This window comes from Rhinolophus sinicus, linkage group LG04 (genome assembly GCF_036562045.2).
Source record: "Rhinolophus sinicus isolate RSC01 linkage group LG04, ASM3656204v1, whole genome shotgun sequence".
Taxonomy (NCBI): Eukaryota; Metazoa; Chordata; class Mammalia; order Chiroptera; family Rhinolophidae; genus Rhinolophus; species Rhinolophus sinicus.
Genome location: NC_133754.1, coordinates 69,314,313 through 69,335,930, shown reverse-complemented (window position 1 = coordinate 69,335,930; position 21,618 = coordinate 69,314,313). Strand labels below are relative to the sequence as shown.

Sequence of the window (21,618 nt, the reverse complement as noted above, 5' to 3'; positions counted from 1 at the left end):
GGTGAGAAGTTGTTAGATTCTAGAGATATATTTAAAAGAAATTGACAGAACTGGGTGAAGAATGTATCAAAACAAGTTGGGAGAACTGTGTAAAAAGGAAAAATACTTCTGGAAAATACAACTCTCACACAATCAAAGCTGTCTGATTTATAATACAGAGTGAGATGTATGGGTTTATATACAATTTTCATGAAAATACTGTGCATACATAATCATAATATTAAAAGATGTCTAACAGGTAACACTGTCCTGAGTTGAATAGTTGGGTTCCAAAAATAGTGAGCCTCCATTCTCAATGATCATTAAAATTTTCAAGGCAGAGACCACATGTAGCCATCCACAAGTATTGTTTCAGAGGGCTTCCCTGTATCATCACGAAAGGGATGACACTACTTGGAGTTGAGCCTTTTTAGGATTTTTCACCCAAAAGAGGAAAAATTAAAAAAAAAAGAAAAAAGAATACACAATGGAAAAAAACTTCAAAGAAATGAAAAATCAATCATATTTTCACATAATCCTTTTTCAAAATAATCTTCATACCATAAACTTCAGTGAAATATATGTCAGTTCTCTCCACTGATGCATTAATACACCCACAGCAGATTGCACATACAAAACTAGGGTCAACAAATGGAGAATGGTTTCATTGTCTGCGATTGCATTCCCTGATCGGAAACAGTCCCTTGCGAATTCATTACTGAAGACAAGCCCCACCCCTTGAAACTGCGACGGCCCTCAACCCTTTAAACTTCAGCCGCCCTCCCTCAAGATTATCTGACAGGACATTGCCGGTGAATTTACTTGTTCTACTCAGCTTTAGACCAACACAGGTGATCAACCAGGTAAAACCCTTGCTCCGCCTTTTGTATTTAATATCATATCTAACAATATATATGTGCATTATTATGTGAGAGGTTTATATGTTGCAGTGTTTCTGAAAATGTAGTCATAATGCTTTACTCATGAAATTAAGTTCTATAAGTAGATTAAACTGCCTATGATTAAGTGTACATAAAAAAACTTGAGATGCTTTGTGTCACTTTCTGACATTAACTGAAATTGTATTCATCTAAAAATGTGTAATGCTTTCTCGTGGAAGTATCAATTTTTAACAATAATTGGTAATTGTAAGGCTCTGTCATATAATTGTTTGGAAAGGTTATTTCTACTAAATAGTTCAAAGTGAAAATATTTCTTCAGTTGAAAGCAGATGATACCATTGAGATTTGCATTTTCATTTTTGTTTCCATCTCCATTTTGTTATTGAATAATTTCAGTACAGAAATCATAAGATTATCACTGCTTTTTAAAATGTTTATTCATGCTTATAGTGATTTTGATTAGACAAAATAATTTTATACTGTTCTTTTTATAATATTTTTATAGAATTTGATCAAAATTTATTAAACAAATCATTTACCTCTTCTGGTAATTAACTAATGTACCAAATAGATCCAAGCAACCCCAGGGAAGCATATTACCAAGGTTATACTGTCTAAAAGCATAGCTTTTTAAAAATTCAGAACTGCTTAATCAACAATGTTGTAAATTAAATGATTGCTTGCCTTGAAGTTGAGAGTTAATTGAATGAACAGACAGCATGTTTTTCCTTACAGCAATCTATAACACTAATGGATAAGCTAATTTTTCCTTCCCTAAAGTAATTGCACAGTCATCCTTAATTTAAAATCCTTGCATTTACTAAGTTGGCTGTTTTCAAACAGGGCAAAGGTCCTGAGCATTTATCCTGGGGAGATTTAAATTGTCAGTATGATGTGGACTGTAGGAACTTACAGAATAAGTAATTAAAATTTACCTTGCATCTTTTTAAATGTTATGTTGAATATGTTACCTATTATAGTTTGCAAAAAAAAAAAAAAAAAAACGGTAATATTACTACAAACTAAACTTGCAAAACCCTAATAATCTTCTTACTTCTCTGTTGATTCAGGGACTTCTCTGTTTCTATATCATGTAGGAAATTCTGATAAAATAGTAAAGAAAAAAAATTAGTGATTTTCATTCAATAAACTATCTAAATTAGTGAACTATATTAATATTGCCAAGACTAATTACTATATTGCCAAGACTAATTACTAATTACTAATTACTATATTAATATTGCCAAGACTCAAAAACCAATGAATAATGTTGGAAATATTACATAGAAATGGGTGACAGTGAAACTCACCATCCTAATGCATGCATGAAAAAAACCACACCCATATTTCTGTTAGTGTCTTTATGCACAAGAATGAATTATCACAAGTATTAGTCTTCATGTTTTTAGTGCTTCTCATTACAATTTACAGACTAAGATATTTTTTTTGAATTTTATTAGACAAAATTGCTCATTCTTTGAACAATTCAATTTATTCATTATCTTAAATTTAATTATCTTAAAATACAGCATATTCACATTATGGTATATTAACCGCAGTGTTACCTAAGGTATTTCCACCTGAAAACCTTAAGAAATCTTAATTTCTGGTATCTTAAAATAAATCTCTGACCTAGCAAAAAGACCTGTGCTTTAAAATTTAATTATATTATCAGTGCACGTGGAAATTGTCTGATGATAAATAGAATATTATATTATCTACAGATACTTTTATCTAAACAAATTGAAAAAATAAAGAAGACACAGTCCTTCCCTCGAAACCTTCACAAAATTAGAAAGCATAAAAAGCCAATATTTTGAAAAATAATAGGAATTTGAAAAGTTTGTTTTATTTTAGTTTATGTGTGTTTGTTCAGTAGCCTGGAAATGCCTTTATTTTGCAATAACATTTTTTTAAAAATCTGTGAAGAATTTTGAACATATACAAAAACAGCAGTGTAATGAACATCTACATAGGCACACAGGACCAAGCATCAACCACTCACACATATGGCCATTCCTGTTTCATACACAGCCCCTTCCATTTGTCCTAGCTCCCATGTTATTTTGAACTAAATCCTAGACAGCATGTCATTTCATCTGTAGATATTTCAGTATGCCTGTCTAAGAAAGAAGCTTACTTCTTCAATGCACTACATTACTATGATCCCAGTTTTAAAAATAAACATCCCTAATGTAACCAAATAAATAGTACATGTATAGCAATCCTATAGTCTCCTAAATGTTATTTTTTATATTTAAATCAGGATCCAAATAAAGCTCACACATGATGATTGATTGCTTTTAGATTTTTTTTTTTCAATCTACAAATTCTCATTCTAGCTCTTTTTTTTGCCCCTTGCACTTTGCTGAAAAACCCTACATTTTTTTCTTGTAGAATTTCTCTGTCTGGATCTTGTTAATTATAGTGCCATGGTGTAGTGTAACATGTTTCTCTGCCTTCTCTATTTTTTATATGTTGTTATTTGGATCTAGAGAATGCCTCGGATTCAGGTTCTATTGTTGGGTCCCAAAACTACAGAGTTGGTCTTGTGTTCTTCCATCAGAAGACACTTAACTTGTTCTCCTTTCTGTGACGTCAGCAAGTATTGCTACTCAATGTCATATATTTTAGCTGGAAATGTAAAAACATAGAGTTAATTTTTAAAAAGAGTGGGCACATTGAAAATATTTGTGGAAAAACAACCCAAAATGAAATAAGAATATTACTTCTGGGTTACTTGGCTAGCAAAATCACCAAAGCAGGTTTTTTTCTTATACATGACTGCAGCTTCTAGAACGTGAAATTGTATATACTAAAAGTGAAATGTCTCAGATTTATTAGAAAATGCACACTTAGCTAATTCCTTTATTATCTTTTTTCTGTTTTCCTGTTTCTTTGTGCTATTACTCTTGTTCTCCACTGGACCACGCGCCATCTTATACACTACCGTTATATTGCTAGCTTAATTATTCCAACAAGTACATCATTATAACTATTAACTTAGTTATAGCATGGATGTATCCAGTAATCAGAAATAGGGCACATAGCCTGAAAAATAATATTTGCCCCATTTCTAGCAATCTGAGAAATATGGCTTGCATACAAAACTGCCAGCATTCTTTAAAGTCCTATTATATATGGTATCAAATGGACAGAATATTTTAAATGATAATTTTCTCAGAAACATATGCATTAAAGTATAAGATAACATCTGCTTATTTGAGCTCAAGAGCTAGTCAGAAACCTGATTACTGGAACAAAAATGTGAGAAACCAGACCTAGAGCAAGCCTCAGTTATTGGTGGATGGCTGAGCATTATATTAGAACTGCTTGATGCCGCCACATCTAGAATAAAATTAAATGGGACAAGGGTATGGCTTCCGAGGGCTTCACGTGACTTTATCTTAAAAGATCAGATGAAAGTAGTTTTTCAAAGTGTCTGAAACCCAAAATAAATGAATATGTACTTATTAGGAAGTATTGAGCAAGAATGAAATACAACTTAAATTGGGAAAATATCCACGATGATTTTGTATTACATATAAAATGAATATACTCCATTTGCCGTAGTTGTTAAATGAGTTTAGAGTAAACAGAAAAATATGTATAGATAAATGTCCTGAACAGTTGATGCTTATAAATGTGTGTGTGTGTGTGTGTGTGCGTGTAATATGAAAATAAAGTTAATGATAAGGAACTTCATTTTGGATGCTGTTTATGGCAATTTCATTATTTTATGTTAAAATCTGTTTACTTTAAATAAAAAAAGAATTACTCAACTACCTAAGATTTTGAAAGGCAAAAATATGAGAGAAATATCTGTTAGTAATAAAAGTAATCATGTACAGAGATACAATGGTGTATTTTTACATTGCCACCTTTTCTTTATTTCAAATATTTCTGTACTATTTTCTGATCGGAGCAAAGATGACTGCTTGAGGATTATGCTAATAATTAATAGAAAATGCAAAATTTCTTTGATGTTAAGCTATTTTTAAATGTTCTTGCATGCTCTGGCTGTAGCTAATTTTCTGAGGTTCAGATAACATAAATAACTATATATTTCTTTTTTTTTTAATTTACTGGGGTGACAATTGTTAGTAAAATTACATAGATTTCAGGTGTACAATCCTGTATTACATCATCTATAAATCCCATTGTGTGTTCACCACCCAGAGTCAGTTCTCCTTCTATCACCATATATTTGATCCCCCTTACACTCATCTCCCAGCCCCCACCCCCTTACCCTCTGGTAACCACTAAACTATTGTCTGTGTCTATGAGTTTTTGTTTCTCATTTGTTTGTCTTGTTCTTTTGTTGTTTTTGGTTTATATACCACATATCATTGAAATCATATGGTTCTCTGCTTTTTCTGTCTGACTTATTTCGCTTAGCATTATACTCTCAAGATCCATCCATGTTGTTACAAACATTCCTGTATCATCTTTTCTTACCGCCGAATAGTATTCTGTTGTGTATATATACCACAACTTCTTTATCCATTCATCTATTGAATATATTTCTTTTAGTGGAAATGTTGACTATTGAGCCTCATTGAGACACTTAAATTACCTTAGGTCTTAATTTCTGCTAGGAATCCATTAATTCATTTCCTCTTACTTAAGGTTTAAATCACTAAATTCTATACAATGCATGCCTTACAATATTTTATAAATTAAATGAAAGGTTATCAGAGAAACAGGTATGTCTTCTCACAGTGCACTAACTTAAATAAAAATCCATGAAAGAAATAATTGAGAATTACATAATTTGGGCTCTTTATATTCTGAATTTTTGGCACAACTCCTAAAAGAAGAGAAGCATGTTTTCTAATGACAAGGTTTAGGGTTCTCAAGATACTGCCATCTGGGTCAATTCCTCCAAGTAATAAAACTGGATACTGCCTCTCAATTAGGCAAGGACCATTTGAGAATAGTGAACATGGTGAGGATACTAAAACTGAATAAGATTGTTCAATAGGTCCAGATCTCATATAATCTGATACATACTCAATACGTTTGAGATTTGTTTTCCTTTCTCAACTGTACATTCTAAGTGTAACATAAGGACTTTTATAATGCTTCAGAATTGCCCTGGCTGTTCAAGGACCTCTGCATTTTCTAATTTAGAATCAGTTGTCAATTTCTACCCCAAAAAGGAGAGATTTTTTTTTTAATTGGGATTAAATTTATGTATAAATGTGGCTAGAATTGGCATTACAATATTGAGTCTTCCAATACATATATTAGGTATGTATGTTATATGCCACTGAGTTGGCTCCAACTCTTGGTGACCCTATGAATGAGTGATGTCCACAATGTCCTGTCCTGAACAGCCCAGGTCAGCTCCTGTAGACTCATGCCTAGGGCTTCGTTTACAGAGTCACTCCATCTCATATTTGGTCTTACTCTTTTCTTGCTGCCTTCTATTTTTCCCACCATTATTGTCTTTTCCAAATAGCTCTGCCTTCTCAGGATGTGCCTGAAGTAGGACAGCTTCAGTTTTGTCATTTTTGCCTCCAGGGATCTTTCAGGCTTAATTTGCTCTAGGCCCTACTTGTTCATCTTTCTGGTGCTCCAGAGTATCTGCAGAGCTCTCCTCCAACACCATATTTTAAATGAATCCATTTTTTGTCCTATCAGCCTTCTTCACGATCCAACTTCAGCATCCATACATAGTAACTGGGAAGACGAGGGCATGGGGTTGACCTTAGCCTTGGTTTCTAATGACACATCTTTGCTCTTGGTGGCCTTCCCTAATTCTTCCATTGCTGCCCTTCTGAGTCTTACCCCTCTCTTGAGTTCTCGGCTGCAGTCTCCATTTGATTACTGAACTAAGTAAGAAAAATCTTTAACAATTTCAATGTCTTCATTGTCTATGTTAAAGTTATATATTTCTTCTGTAGTCATGATTTTTGACTTCATGATGTTAAAATGCAGTTCTACTTTGGCACTTGGTATATGTGTCCATTTATTTAGATCTTTGTTAATGTCTCTCAATAATGTTTTATAATTTTCTTGGTAAATGACTTACAACTTCTGTAGTTTATTTCTAGATATTTGTGTACTTGGTTTATCCTTTGACTTGCATTCTGCATTAATATTTGGTAATAAAAGTTATAATTCAATGATAATAAGTTTTACTTTTAGTAATTTAAAGAAAAATCTAGCATGTGCAAATAACAGCATATAAATTGAAGCAAAAGAAAGGTAATGACTTTTGGGAAATTTTATCGTATTTTCAGGTTCATACGAGGTCTGACAACTAAGTTCACGAAATTGTTGCAATGATGTTGCTAACCTTTTTTGATATCAGAGAGATTATTTATTATGAATGTGTACCAACTGATGAACAGTTAACCAAGAGTACTATTTGGAAGTGCTGAAAAGGCTGTGTGAAAAAGTTAGACGACCTGAACTTTTCGCCAGCAATGCATGGCTCTTGCATCACAATGCACCAGCTCACACGGCACTGTCTGTGAGGGAGTTTTTAGCCAGTAAACAAATAACTGTATTGGAACATCCTTCCTACTCACCTGATCTGGCCCCCAATGACTTCTTTCTTTACCCAAAGATAAAGAAAATATTGAAAGGAAGACATTTTGATGACATTCAGGACATTAAATGTAATACAACAGCTTTGATGGCCATTCCAGAAAAAGAGTTCCAAAATTGCTTTCAAGGGTGGACTAGGTCTTGGCATTGATGCATAGCTTCCCAAGGGGAGTACTTTGAAGGTGACCATAGTGATATTCAGCAGTGAGGTATGTAGCACTTTTTCTAGGATGAGTTCACAAAATTCATTGTCAGACAAGCTTGGTTTGTTTTTTGTTTTTGTTTTCTTTACTCAGTCCTTTTGTGCAGTTATGAAATGTATTTTGAGTGGGAACCTGCAACATGTTGATTTTGAATAAAAATATATTTATTAAATATATATATTTCATGTATCGTAATATAATTTGTTGTAGACTGGTCAAGGCCTCTTATGTTTGTTCATACTGCAATTCTACTCAAGCTTTTATCCTTCATGACATACACGCACACTCACACACATACACATCTTTATCTTATTATAGACATATAAAATGAGTCACTTATTTTAACTTAACAAAAAAGATTAAAATATCTAAATTTATTAATATCCTAAGAAATATAGCCCAATAAATGGGATAGTGTTTCAGGAAAATTTTTTACTAGTTTTCACATGGTATTAAAACTCATTCAAGTGGCCAAAATTAGCTGTCTCAGCAAAGATTGGATGATTGTCTTAACAAATGGGAGAAGCAGAACAACAGCTCTTCTGGTCCTCCAGCCTGCCAGTCCTCCTTCCAGATTTTGGACTTGCCAGCCTCCACAATCATATGAGTCAATTCCTTATAATAAATTGTTTTCTATTGATATACACATCTTATTGATCCCGTTTTTCTGGTGAATACTGACTAATACAACATGTAATGGGTTTACTATTTTTATTTTTAAATGAATAAATATTTTTAAATTTCTTAGTTTTAATGTCTAATATAGTAAATATCTATATGTCATCCACATAAACAAGATCTTTTTGGGGTTCTAATTTGTTAAGAGTGTAAAGGGGTCCTAAGACCAAAAAGTTTTGAGAACCACTGGTAAAAACAATATTTGAACTAAAATGGCCTTTCTTAAACAATTCAAAAGAAAGAAAGAACAAAAGGCAGAGAGAGAGAGAGAGAGAGAGAGAGAGAGAGAGAGAGAGAGAGAAAAGAAGAAGAAGGAGGAGAAGGAGAAAGAGAAATGAGACAAGTAAGCAGTCACTTATGTCTAGTTTGAAAATTCCTCTAGTTTGAAAATTCTCCAGTGCCAGCTATAATAAAAACTTGAGATATCAGCTGGAAATGCACCCATCTTTCATCTGAATTTCCTTCTAGATTAAGAGTGAATAATCTGTTTCAGAATGTTAAAATAACATCAATAAATTTGATAAGAACTTTTGTCTCCAATAATGTAAGTGTAATCACATTTTTATATATGTGGCCAATAAAAGTTCAAGTGGGCATAGAAAGATGAAAAAATCTAAATTTTCCTTGCCCTTGTTGGACTTTTCATGTGGAACAAGATGGAACCATTGTTCTTATCGCTACTTCAAACAACTGAACATTGAAAAAAAAGGAGTGTATCTACATCATAAGAATTCAGAGTTCTAAGAGCATGCTTCTGATCTGTACTCCACCCTCACACTGGGTACACAAGCATTTAACAAGATAGAACAATGATATGATTCTAAAATAAGTACCACTTTCAATCTACATTACTAAGAAATTGGCTATGACAAGTGTTTGGTAAGAAGAATTTCTTAAGCTTTAACTTCTTAGCACAACTGTGGTTTGTGTGAAGTGATACATGTGCTTATTTTTAGTTCCATGAAGCCAGGGTTTTGGAAGGAGCCTTGAGATCCCTGGGAAAATTTATAAGGGAAGTAAAACTTTAATTTGAAAGACTCCTATATAAGGAACATCTCTGTTCTCTCTCCTGCCTCCTTGCTAGGCTTAAATGCATTCATTCAGAGCACAAATGCTCCTGAAAACCGGTACTCCTCGGCTGCTAACCTCTCAAGGAGATAAAGCATTATCTTTTCCATGAAAGTAGCAACTACGTTTAAGAAAAACCACTAGAAATCTGATTATCAAAATGCTTGAGTAAGGTTGAGACAGTTCCCCAGAGCCTCTGTGGCAGAACCTGAAATAAGAGACACTCCAGGCTGAAGGCTGTTTCTTCAGGGTATTGTGAGCCACAGAAGCTCGGGCTCTGCCAAGAAACACTGCCCGTCTGCCTCCAAACTGCCTCCAGCCTCACCATCTTACTACTTCCAGAGGACAAAGTAATCATGAAATAGAAGGCCATGTTTGAGAGGTTCCTAATGCCTTCTCTTCTATACAAAGGACAAAGTTTTGTGCTGAAGCACCCATCCAATAACTGACCATAAATGTGATACTATTTGAATTAATTTATTCGTCATTTAATTCTCTCCACATAACTTTTATCATTTCTGTCTCAACAGAACATATCTAAAGTGGACCATTTATTATAGGAAAATTTAAAATTATTATATTTAGCAGATATACTTCTAGAAGATATATGCATAAATATGTACAGGTAGGGATTGCATACATGCATATATAAAAGGTAGAAACTTCTTAGTGTCTTATTTTTCTAGATTATTTTTGCATGATATATTTAGAAGTGAAAAATTCCAATGTCATAACATGCAGTGATCATAGGTTTCCCATAAAATTTATTGAAAACATTTTATTTAGGTTGATTTAAAATTTGTGAGTCTATAGAAAAAAAAATGTGCTGTTCTATTTAAAGATCTTCTTTAAGATATTGTAATACGATAAACCACAAGCAATTTTTGGCACTGTATTTATGATACATATTTTCACAATTAGTAATCTTCCTCTACTTGAGAGTATGTTTATGTTTAAATATGTTGATTACCAGCATATTTTTCAACCAGATTTCTTTAACTCAACAAGAGTCAAAGCTTTTTTTTTTAATTGCTTCTTTGATGATTGTAAAATATCTTTGAAGACTTCAATATTGCAGGTAAATTTTAATATTTGATATTCATTTCATGGACACTATATTCAAAATGACAAAAGTAGGACATTTTGATCAATTTTTTTTATCAAAATTCCAAACACAGAACTGACTTTTGAGATACTGAAAGATATGTTATTTCTGTTTACCTAATTGTTATTTCCATTATTCCAAGAAGTAATAGTCAATCATGTTGGTTTGAAAATATACTTTCATGAAAATGAGCATATTTATAATAGAACAGTCAGGAGAATTGTCACCTGACATCTAGAACACTACTCTCATTCAAAAAAGAACATGCTTGTGATTCTTTTACTAGATTTAAAAAAAAATTAAGTAATTCAAAGTGCCTTTGATTTGGGGAGAGAGGCAGAAACATCTCTATCATTTCTTAGTGATCCTAATGCTTATGACTGTGCAAAACAGAAATGACTACAATTTCACCAATGACCTTTAGTCATATCAGTCAGATTCTTTAGATGTCTGAAGAGAAAAATAATGTCTGTGATACAGACGATCCCATTTTTTTTCACAACAAATAAAGATATCTACTCAGAAATATATGAGTCAAAGTAAAATAGGAATCAAAGATAAAGAGCCACTCAATTGTCTCATCTGAGAGGAGTTCCCACAATCTTCAAGACTGATTGAAAGGGACAGTGAAATAAATTGTTAACATATACATGTTTTGTATGAAATTTTTTAATAAGAAAAAAATTAACCTGAAATTAGGTCATTGCTCCTAACTTGCTTGACAACTTTCTGCAACAATCGGTATATTGTGAGTATATGCCTTGAGGGTGATGAGAATATTGTTTTTAAAAAACAGTAATATGAGAGGTAAAGACATGGGGTTTAGAAGAAAATGAATGTACAACACAATTAAAATGGAGGCTGTATAGACTAAGGAGAAGACTTATGCAGAAAACTGAAGAACTGATGTGAAGAATAGATTAGTTCTTCTGATCTGATCTGGTGAAGAGGTGAAAGCAATGTGGGAGAATCTGATACTACATAAGAACAGAACCAAGAAATTGATTGTTCCTAAAAAAAACAAAAAGTAAAAAATTGCCATAGAATCAACAATTACAGAAAATTATTCTAAAATGAATACAGAGCTAAGTAGGCATTGTTGAAAGGCCTTACCTTGTCCTAGGCAAAATCAATAAAAATGTATGCTTCAGAAGATCATGAAGGTTATTGTATATTTAAATCAGTCAGCATTTTCTCTCAATTTCTTGATCTCTGCTTTGTCACAATACTACAACATTTACCTTGATGTACTGTCCACGTGGATGAAGTTCTCTGCCCACACCATAGCCTTCCCTCAAGGATGTTCACAGCTGACTTCTTAGTCAATTTTTACTGTATCACTTCTGAGTGTAACTAATAACAATACGTTTTCTCTTTTTAAATAAGTTTTCAAATCAGGTTAGTCCCATAGCAACCCACCATAGGTTACCAACTCTGTACCAGTCAGGAGGTGCTCCATTACACTCTAAAAATAAATGACTTCATTAACAAAGTTTTATTTCTTATATGAGGCACATGTCTATCTATTGTTCTCTTTCATACTGGTCCATCTCCAGCATCCAGGCTGATAGGACAGACATTCCCTACAACTGGCGGGGATGGTGAATAGTGACACTTAAATCTTCCACCTAGAAGTGATGCCCATCATTTCCACTTGAAATTTCACTGATCGATGCACATCAGATAGTCACACTTAGTTTCAGAGGAGCAAGGAACTGCAATCCTACCATGTGCCGAAAATGAGAACTTCAAATATTTGATGGACAGAACTAATGCTGCCACATGTTCCCAGCTGAACTGAAGCAGTTAAATCCAAATCCCTGATGCTCCTAAAATTGGATTGCTAATAAAAATAAAATAAAAAATAAAACACCTAAGGAATCCAGACATTTGGGACTAGGGATGCCAGATTCCCTCTCCAAAACACCTCCTGTTAGCCTGCTGCTAACAAAAGTAATGATGGCTCTTATTAAAAATCACAGCCAACTGGAACACAGATTGGGTGAGATATGGTGGGGAATAATGCAGTGCGAATTTGGAAGAAACTTGAACCACGTTGCTTACTCAGACCATAATATCTTATTCATACACTGAAGCTGAATCCCTTCCACAGAAATAAAAGAGAAATAGCATTCAGGCTTGGAATATCTGGGGGAGAAAGAGGGAGTGGGGCATGAGGGTGTGACCCTGTTTAAAAAGCATGACTCAGTAAGATTTCTGAGATTTATTATAAACAAAAGATTCAAATAGAATAGTTGGGAAGCTAACATGACCAAACCTGGTTAACAGAGATTCATCATTGCCTGGCCACTAAAGAAACATAAATCAAAAAACTTAAAAAAATTTAAAAAGTCCTACGGTTTACAAAAAAGAAACTGTTGGCTCGGTGAGTGGAGTTTTCTGTTGAGCAGTCTCTCAGTGCCTCTCTCTGGGGTAGGACGCAGGATCCTGAGTGAGAGAAATGCCCTCAGTGGGAAGAACCTTGGCAGCAAGCTAAACAAGATTCCCTCCATAGTTTCAACAAATGTGCTTAGTTACCAAATGCATTCCAGATGAATTAAAAACCTAAAGTTATTTTTTTAAGAATTTATAAAAATTGAGAAAAATATATTGGTCAATGTTTATTGGACTTTGATGGACAAGAACTCTTACAGAAAAAAAAAAAGAAAGAAAACAAAGTGAGTTATATAGTACATTAAAATATCAGTAGGTTTGGTCACAAAAATGAGTGAGATATTAAAATATAAATTAAACTAAAGAAATTGGGGGGGATTCAAGCATTATAGCAAAGGGTCTGTGTCACTGATATATGAAAAGTTTTTAAAGTTCAATAAAATGTCATAAATATCCCAATTGGGAGAAAAAAAAAGAAGTGGAGGGAGAATATGTGAATTAAAATTTCCTAAGAGACTTGAGATTATTATGCTAAGCAAAATAAGTCAGACAGAAAGAGTCAACAACCATGTGATTTCACTGATATGTGGTATATAAAACTGAAGGCAACAAAGGAACAAGATAAACAAACAAAGAACCAAAACCTCATAGACACAGACAACAGTTCAGTGGTTACCAGAGGGTAAGGGAGGAAGGGGTGGTAGGTGAGGGTAAACAGGATCAAATATATGGTGATGGAAGGAGAACTGACTCGTGGTGGTGAACACACAACATGATGTATAGATGATATAATACAGAATTGTACACTTGAAACCTATGTAACTTTACTAACAATTGTCACCCTAATAAACTTTAATTTAAAAAAAAAAGAGTTTCTTAAGAGTCATTCCAAAAGTCAATAAATATATAATATTTTGCCCCACGTAGCTACTCTTTTTCATTCTACTTGTTGGGTTTCCTTGCTATTTGGCTTCTGTTGGATTACCCAGCGGGCTTATCCTTGGCTTCTTTCTCTATCAACAGGTGCTCCCTAGTTGACCTTACCCAATTCTAAGACTTTAAGTCCTATCTGTCACTGAATCAATATCTGATCTCTACCTTCAAACTCCAGACATTTATATCCAACCACTGATTTTAAATCGCCACAATAATATCCATCCAAAAAGCACACTGAACTTAATTAGGTCAAACAGAACCGTGGATTTCTCTCCCCACCGCATAAATCTAATCCTCCCTTAGTTTTCTCCTTCTCAGCGTGTTTCACCACCATCTAGCCAAGTTGTCCAAGTCAAAATCTATATATCATGGTGAGCCCACTTTCTCTCAAATCTCATATCTTATATATCCATAAATTTTATCAGTTATACCTCCAAAATATAACCCAATTCTTTCAAATCTTTCTTTCTTATTGTACTGTTACCAACCAAGTCCAAGCCACAATCTCCTCTGGCTTAATTTCCAGCAACAATTTCCTAGCAGCTTTCCCTTCTTGCAGTAAAACAATGAGGACGATCATTTATAAAATGCATGTATATAAGATTATTTCAGTTTTCTCTATAATAATTTTTTGGAATTTCCCATCACACTTTAAATAAAAACTAGCTCCTTACCATTATATAGAAACCACACACGATATGACCTGGTCCTTTATCTCTAATATCATGTCATATAAATTTTCCTTCATCCATTATGCTCAGCCACACTGACCTTTGAATTGATTAAAGTTACCCATTTTATTGCTGCCTGAGGAGGTTATTATGAAGAAAATATTGAAAAAATTGTAAAGAGCATGGAAAATATAAAACATTTTGATTTGGTAATTCCTTTTCTGGGAATATCTGCTTTGAAAGAAAGTATAAACAGATTTATATGTATATGTAAAGGCTAAATGTAGCATTTTTTATTATATTGATGAATGAAAACTAAATATTCGACGGGTGGTGGAGGAGTAAATACATTATAACACTTTGAAGTGATGAGGTATGCATGAAGCTATTTAAAATTAATGTAATATTGAAAGAAAAAAACAATATAAGCTATAAGTCATCGGGCAGTACCCCTTGTTGAAAATACAGAGCCCACTCTGTCTAATTTAGTCAGAAAAAGAATAAACTAAAGAATATTTGGGGTTCCCAGAGTCTTTTAGAAAGCTGGACAGTCAATTCCTAAAGCTAAATAGCCAGGCTCATTGCTCAGCTGTACCATTTAGGTCATTCTACTGAAAATGTCAGTGCCACTTCTCCTTAGCACCCAAGATGATCAGGTCTGGACACCCCTATTGCTGTGTCCAAAGAACAGTTGTTTCCGTGACCATGCTTATCAGAATACTGATTACTGCATATGTGGCCACGTCCTCATTTGCTCACTTCTAAATACAAATCTCATGCTGGGGATTCTTCTTGGTGGAACCTAAATGACAGGGCTCTGCTACAGCTGCAATGGCAACTGAAAATATGAACTTTATAGCTTCTACCTTGGAAAGGAAAGACTCGTAATGTGGGAAAATATTAGGATGTAGGAAAGATATTCAAAGATATTGAGAGCTCACAAATGAAAAACATCCTTAATACTTTATGTACAGGATTGGTGTCAATATAGGAAAAAAAAAAAAATATATATATATATATATATATATATATATATATATTTGTATATGGGAAAAATATATGTATATATGTATATGGGAAAAATAAATAAAACAAAAGCATATATATATATATATATATATATATATATATATATATAAATACACACACACACACACACACACACACACACAGAGTGCCAAAAAATGTATACATATATTTAAGAAAGGAAAACTATCAACATCGTAATACTCAATATATATTGACAACAAAAGATGAATACAAGTCACATTTGACTTCTGCAATTACAAGAGGTACTGTTCCTAAGTGGTTACCATCAGAATCCAGACACTTCTGATTACGGCGAACTACTGCTTGAGCAACGTTGACCAAAGTGTCCACTTGCATACATTTTTTTGGCACCCCTGGTATATATTAATTATAACAACATGTTAGGTTTTTTTATCCAAAATTTTGCTGTTTTCCATAAGACTTAAAAGTAATACATGTTCATTGCTGAAATTTTGAAAAGAACAAAGACTATTAAAGTAATCCTATTATACACAGATAGTGACTGTTAATGTATTAGATGTAGTTTGTTTTCAAAATCATTATGTGTATACATATATTTTTATACTTTAGAGTGTATTTGATTCTTTTATCTCTATTTTTAAAGTATTTCCTTTTGTCAGTTATATTTCAATATTCTTTAAAAATAAAAAAATATACAATATCTCATTTAAAAAAAGATAACTGATCCCACAGATATATGAAAACCTTATATCTGGGAGAAGAAAATGTAACATTACATACAGAACTGGGCAGAAAAGACAAACAGAAAAATCTACAAAATAAGAAATATGCAAATAGCAAGTTAACATGCAAAAAAATCCTCAATGTCACTAAAATAAAACAGTGCAAATTAAAAATGATTTTTTATGATCCAAGACTTGAGCTTCTGAGCAACACAAAATCAACTCAACACAAGTCAACCTCCACCTGAATGTCACTCTCAGAAAGCACATGTGATTTATCCAACAAAGTGCCTATCTCAAAGCTGTCAGAAAGATAACATTTCCCAGAAGAAATGGAGAATCATTGCCTCTGACTGTTGTAAAAGTAAATGTTGTTTCATTAGATCTTCCCAAATATTCTTAGATTCAGTTTTGTTCTTTTGTTTTTCAGTTAGCTTTTTCTGTAATTATATGAAATACAAACATTTTCATTCAGTTATAACTTTAAAGAAGCATACATTAGAATGGTTAAGTTTCATAAACTAACAACAGCCTGTTGTTTAGACAGATGAAGGATAGCCTAATGAAGAATATGGATCATGTGGTTAAAATACAAAGAAAAACTTGGCAAGAACTAGCTTTGGTATTTTACTTCTCACTGTACACTAGCAACCCATAATTGTTATCAGATTCTGTTTTATGTTGAGTGGATATGGTCCAGAACTGTGAAAAATATCTTCTCTTATAGGAATGTGAGGGCAATCTTACTCCATCTGTCACCTGGTCGACTGCCCTTGGGTGATCTAGCTTGTTAGACAAGTGACTCTCTCCCTTCTCACTTATCTCAGAACAATGTGCTTGGTCACAAAACAATAGACTTCCCTAAATGTAGAGCAAGAGTGGCCATGACCTCCCCCAGCCCCCATACTTCTTCTACTCTAATAAATATCACTTAACCATGAATCCTAAGCTTGTATCTTTAGTGTTTGTGAAAACAGCTGCTGAGATAGTCAAGTAGACATAATTTCTGAATCATCTTATATTGAGCCAAAAGTTCAAGGTAAATGGTACCAAGATTTTTATTTGAACTTTAGTTTAATACTGTTTCTGTCATTTTTATGGAATACACTTTAATTTTATTGCTTGATTATCCAGTTAAATTGGGGGTTTTAAATATACCATACCCCCAAGCTATATTTTTCTGTAGTGGAGTGAATTTATATTTAATGGTCTTATGTTGGGTGACCATAACAATTATAATTTTCTACTGCCTCCAAAATTTTTAATCTTTGCCTCTGCTCTCTTTCCCTGGCTCTCAACTATTGTGGAATAAATATATTCACCTAGATGTCATACATAAAATTCAAAATAATTATTTCATCCTCATTCTGCCAAACCTCTCTTTCCTAGATCCTCTCCTCTCCTCTCCTCTCCTCAACTCTCCTCTCTTCTCTCCTCTTCTTTCTCTCTCCCTCTCTCTCTCATAATCCACACAAACGCTTAAGGTAAATAACACACTTGATACCATTTTCTCTCTTTAATCAATTGATCACCAAGGGTTATTCATTCTATTATCCCAAATATTTTTCATCTATTTTCTCTACTGTTACCTAATTTCAGACCCTCAAAACTCATCAGTTAGCCTAGGACAATGAATCAGCAAAATGTACTTGTAATTAGAAGAACTGGAATTTAAGCCAAAGACTTTTAAATCCTGGTCTCTTAACCCCTGTTGAAAATTGAGGTAGCATCTATATAATAATGGTCAAGAATTTTGGATTTTACTCTATGCTAAAAATGATGTTACTATAGGAGTTTTAAAATATTAACCTGGAATTATTATATAGGACATGTTGGTATAAAAGCACACTGCAGTCAGGGCAAGTGTGAGAAAGTTATAGGAATTAGGGCATGGCATGGTAAGTGTCTAGCTATAGTAGTTTTGTGAGGACATTTAGGGCAAAGGATGAATCAGAAAGTAAATTATCGACAGAAACTTGAAAGACTGGCTAGCACACATTATACCGTGTTTCCCCAAAAATAAGACCTAACTGGAAAATAAGCCCTAGCATGATTTTTCAGGATGACATCCCCTGAACATAAGCCCTAATGCATCTTTTGGAGCAAAACTTAATTAAGACCTGGTCCTATTTTTGGGGAAACACAGTGTTAGTTGTCTAATTGTTCTATTCAAATATCAACGTATAATAAAAGACTTCATTTTTAATTCCCATGTAAATAGAGCCTAATGATTAAAGAGCCAGAATTGTAGTTAATAACATTACCCAATTTCAAATATAAATTAAACGTCATATCAACCATCAAATGCAAACTATTTGTGATGTGTAAAAGTTTTCTTTTATGGTTGAAAAACACACCAATGCTTTGGATTCTATAAAGCTCTTCAAACATGTCTCTTCCACATTTATCATTTTGTTCAGCAGAGTTTTGTTTGGAAAATGTCTGTGATAGCCAAAAACAAAGTTCCAGATGGAGGAGGTGAAAATAGACATATGTTACAGCTGTTTTTAATCACTCTTTTTTTTGGCTGTAGTTAAAATGAAAACACACCCTTTCAAAGACAGAATCGTCACTCTTCAAATGTGAGGAGTTCATATAGTGGCCACTCACAGAATTTTGTCTCCTCTACTAAGAGTTGCGTCTGCACATGTACATGCCTGTGGGGGATATGTGCATCATCTGTGGTGCACATGCGTGTGTGTGTGTGTGCATGCATGTGTGAGTATGTGTGCACGTGTGAGTGTGTGTGCATAAACAATTTCCCCGAGCAAATCTTTTGTAGGTGGAAGGGCTACCCACCTGTATTTCCAACTCCCTGCTAGACATGCATGATACAAAATCCTAAGTTTAAAAAAAAATCCCTCCATGTATTATCATATTGAGGTACCTGAAGTAGGTGGATCTTACTTAGTTTGGGCAGATTACCCTAGAGTGCTCAAAACTAGGTAAGGAACACTTCCTATAGATTGCCACCATAATAAGTCTTGCTTGACTGTTATCTATTGGCACCTCAAACTCATCATATTCTTGTGGTGATGGAACGGTTGTGTATCTTGCATGTGACAGTGTTGACATCCTGTGATATCGTACTATAGATTTGCAAGATGTTATATTGAGAAAAACTGGGTAAATGGTACATAGGATAGTTCTGTATTATTTCTTACACATGCACATGAATCTACAATTATCTCAAAATAGTTGAATTTTTAAAAACCCAATCAACTCAATTGTTATGTTTTCCTCAAGAGAACAAACTTCTTTTATCTTTAATAGTGCTGATGACACAGCCATGGGAACATAACTTTTCTGTAATATCAGCCCTCCGTTCGATCACTCATCAAATACTGCTGATTTACTTCCTGTTTCTAGAAACCATCTATCTCTTCCTCTCTTTCTCTTTCCCACTGCTGTTGCCATGTTTCAGAGCCTTATATTACTTTTCCTTAATTAATGAAACAGACTCCCAATTGTTCTTCCTGCTTTAAGCTTTACCATCCTAAAATAGGAGTTATAAATTGCATGTTATACTACCTTGGGAAGCTTTTTAAAAATCCTACTGCCAGACTGCTACCCCACAACAATTAAGTCAGAATATATAGAAGGTGGTGCTGGGCATTGGTATCTTTTGAATGCTTCTAAGATATTCTAAGTCATGAAAGAAAATCATTAACTTGATTATCTGCTTTCAGTTAAGATTCTAGAATGACTTAACTAAAATTAAATTCTGGGAATTTCATTCTTTTGCTTTACTGTCCCCTCTGTTATGGTTTGATCTGTGTTCCCCCCCCCCAAATTTTATATGTTGACATCTTAACCCATAGTACGTCAGAATTTGACTTTATCTGAAGCAATGGTCTTTTAAAATGAGGTCATTGGGGTGGGCCCTAATCCAATATGACTGGTATCCCTATAAAAAGGAGAAACTTGGACACACATGTACACAGGAAAAATGCCACATGAACATGAAGGCAAAGATCAGGTTGGTGCTTCCATAAGCCAAGGAACACCAAAAATTGTCAGCAAACCAGCGGAAACTAGGGGAGAGGCATGGAGCAGATTCTCTCTCACAGCCCTCAGAAGGAACCAGCCCTGCCAACACTTTGATTTCTGCCTTCTACCTTTCAGAACTGGAAGACAAGAAATTTCTGTTGTCAAAGCCAACCAGTGTGGTACTTCGTTATGGCAGCCCTAGCAAAAAATGCACATTCATGGTTTATAAAATAAAATTTAAGCTTATTAAGCTATGCTTTGCCTTATGCCTATCTATCCACTCTCAATTCTTCATTCTTTTTACTGTATATATACATCTTAGAGTACTTTGCTCAAATGGTGTATTCTATTGGATACATTTCCTTAAAAAATACCAAATATCTGACTAAAAATATATACACTAAAAATATATTTATCACTATAATGACCACATTGTATTATGCATATTTGTTTACATTTTTGTATTCTACAAAGACCCAAAGTCCCTTTAAGGTAGTGCCATATCTTATTCTTTAAATTTCTAGTGTTTACAGAACAATAAGTCCTCGATAATATTTTATTGAGTGAATAAATGAATTATTTTATTCAAAGTGTTGCATTAGTTTGGGTCCATTGAAAAGCAGGGGCTAACATGGGAGTGGAGATGCAAGAGGTTTACCAGGAGAGGGGGACAACAGAAGGTAAGGAAAGCCTTCAAACTGCAATGCAGTGTTGAAACCCTTGGAAGAAGAGAAAGGAGGAGGATTGAGTAGGAAGAGCATTTGTGCACACTTCCAACAAAGTTTTGGTCAAACCCATGGCGAGTTCTTGAGCCAAAGATGCCTTTGGGAAGATTCCCACATCTACTTAAATGGTCCTGCCTCTATTCCCCAGCTAAGCTAAGACACAGACATACCTGTACCAATTGCAGTTCTCTCTTTGGGAGTCCCTGTTCCTATAAAGCATCTTCTGCCTGCATGCAGGCTAAATCTTCATTCTGTGCTATTTTGCCATGTGTTTTTATTGTTTCAAATTATGACAGTGATCCAAGGAATAAATATAAGTTCCCTGTTTCAAAGAGATTCTCATGGGCTACAAAAACAGAGAGATAACTTAAAAAATTAAACATCAAATAAGATGATTTTAAAGTTCATTGAAGGAAATAACCATGGACATCAAGTGGGAAGTTATTGGTGGGACAGAAACATTGATTTATATAAAGTGATACAGAAGATTTCTGAGTTGAGAGTATTTGAGATGAACTTTGAATAATGAGAAGTCAGAGAATAGCACTGACTACATCCTGAACATGGGGTGGGAGTGGGAAACTCTATGACTTTGAGTGCCAGGGGCAGAGTTGGTGACAGAGTGAGTGACACAACAAGAGACGAAGGAGACCATCTGACTGCCACGTTGATTTTG

The 21,618-nt window shown here is 33.9% G+C and overlaps 1 long non-coding RNA gene across 1 annotated transcript in view; it reads left to right on the top strand.

Moving 5' to 3' along the window:
• The first annotated feature begins 761 nt into the window (after positions 1 to 761).
• LOC141571042 (uncharacterized) overlaps positions 762 to 21,618 on the top strand; it is a 70,126-nt gene continuing 49,269 nt past the window's right edge. The window contains exon 1 of the long non-coding RNA XR_012495533.1: positions 762 to 842. This is a non-coding gene — a long non-coding RNA (uncharacterized LOC141571042). The remainder of the gene's footprint in view (positions 843 to 21,618) is intronic.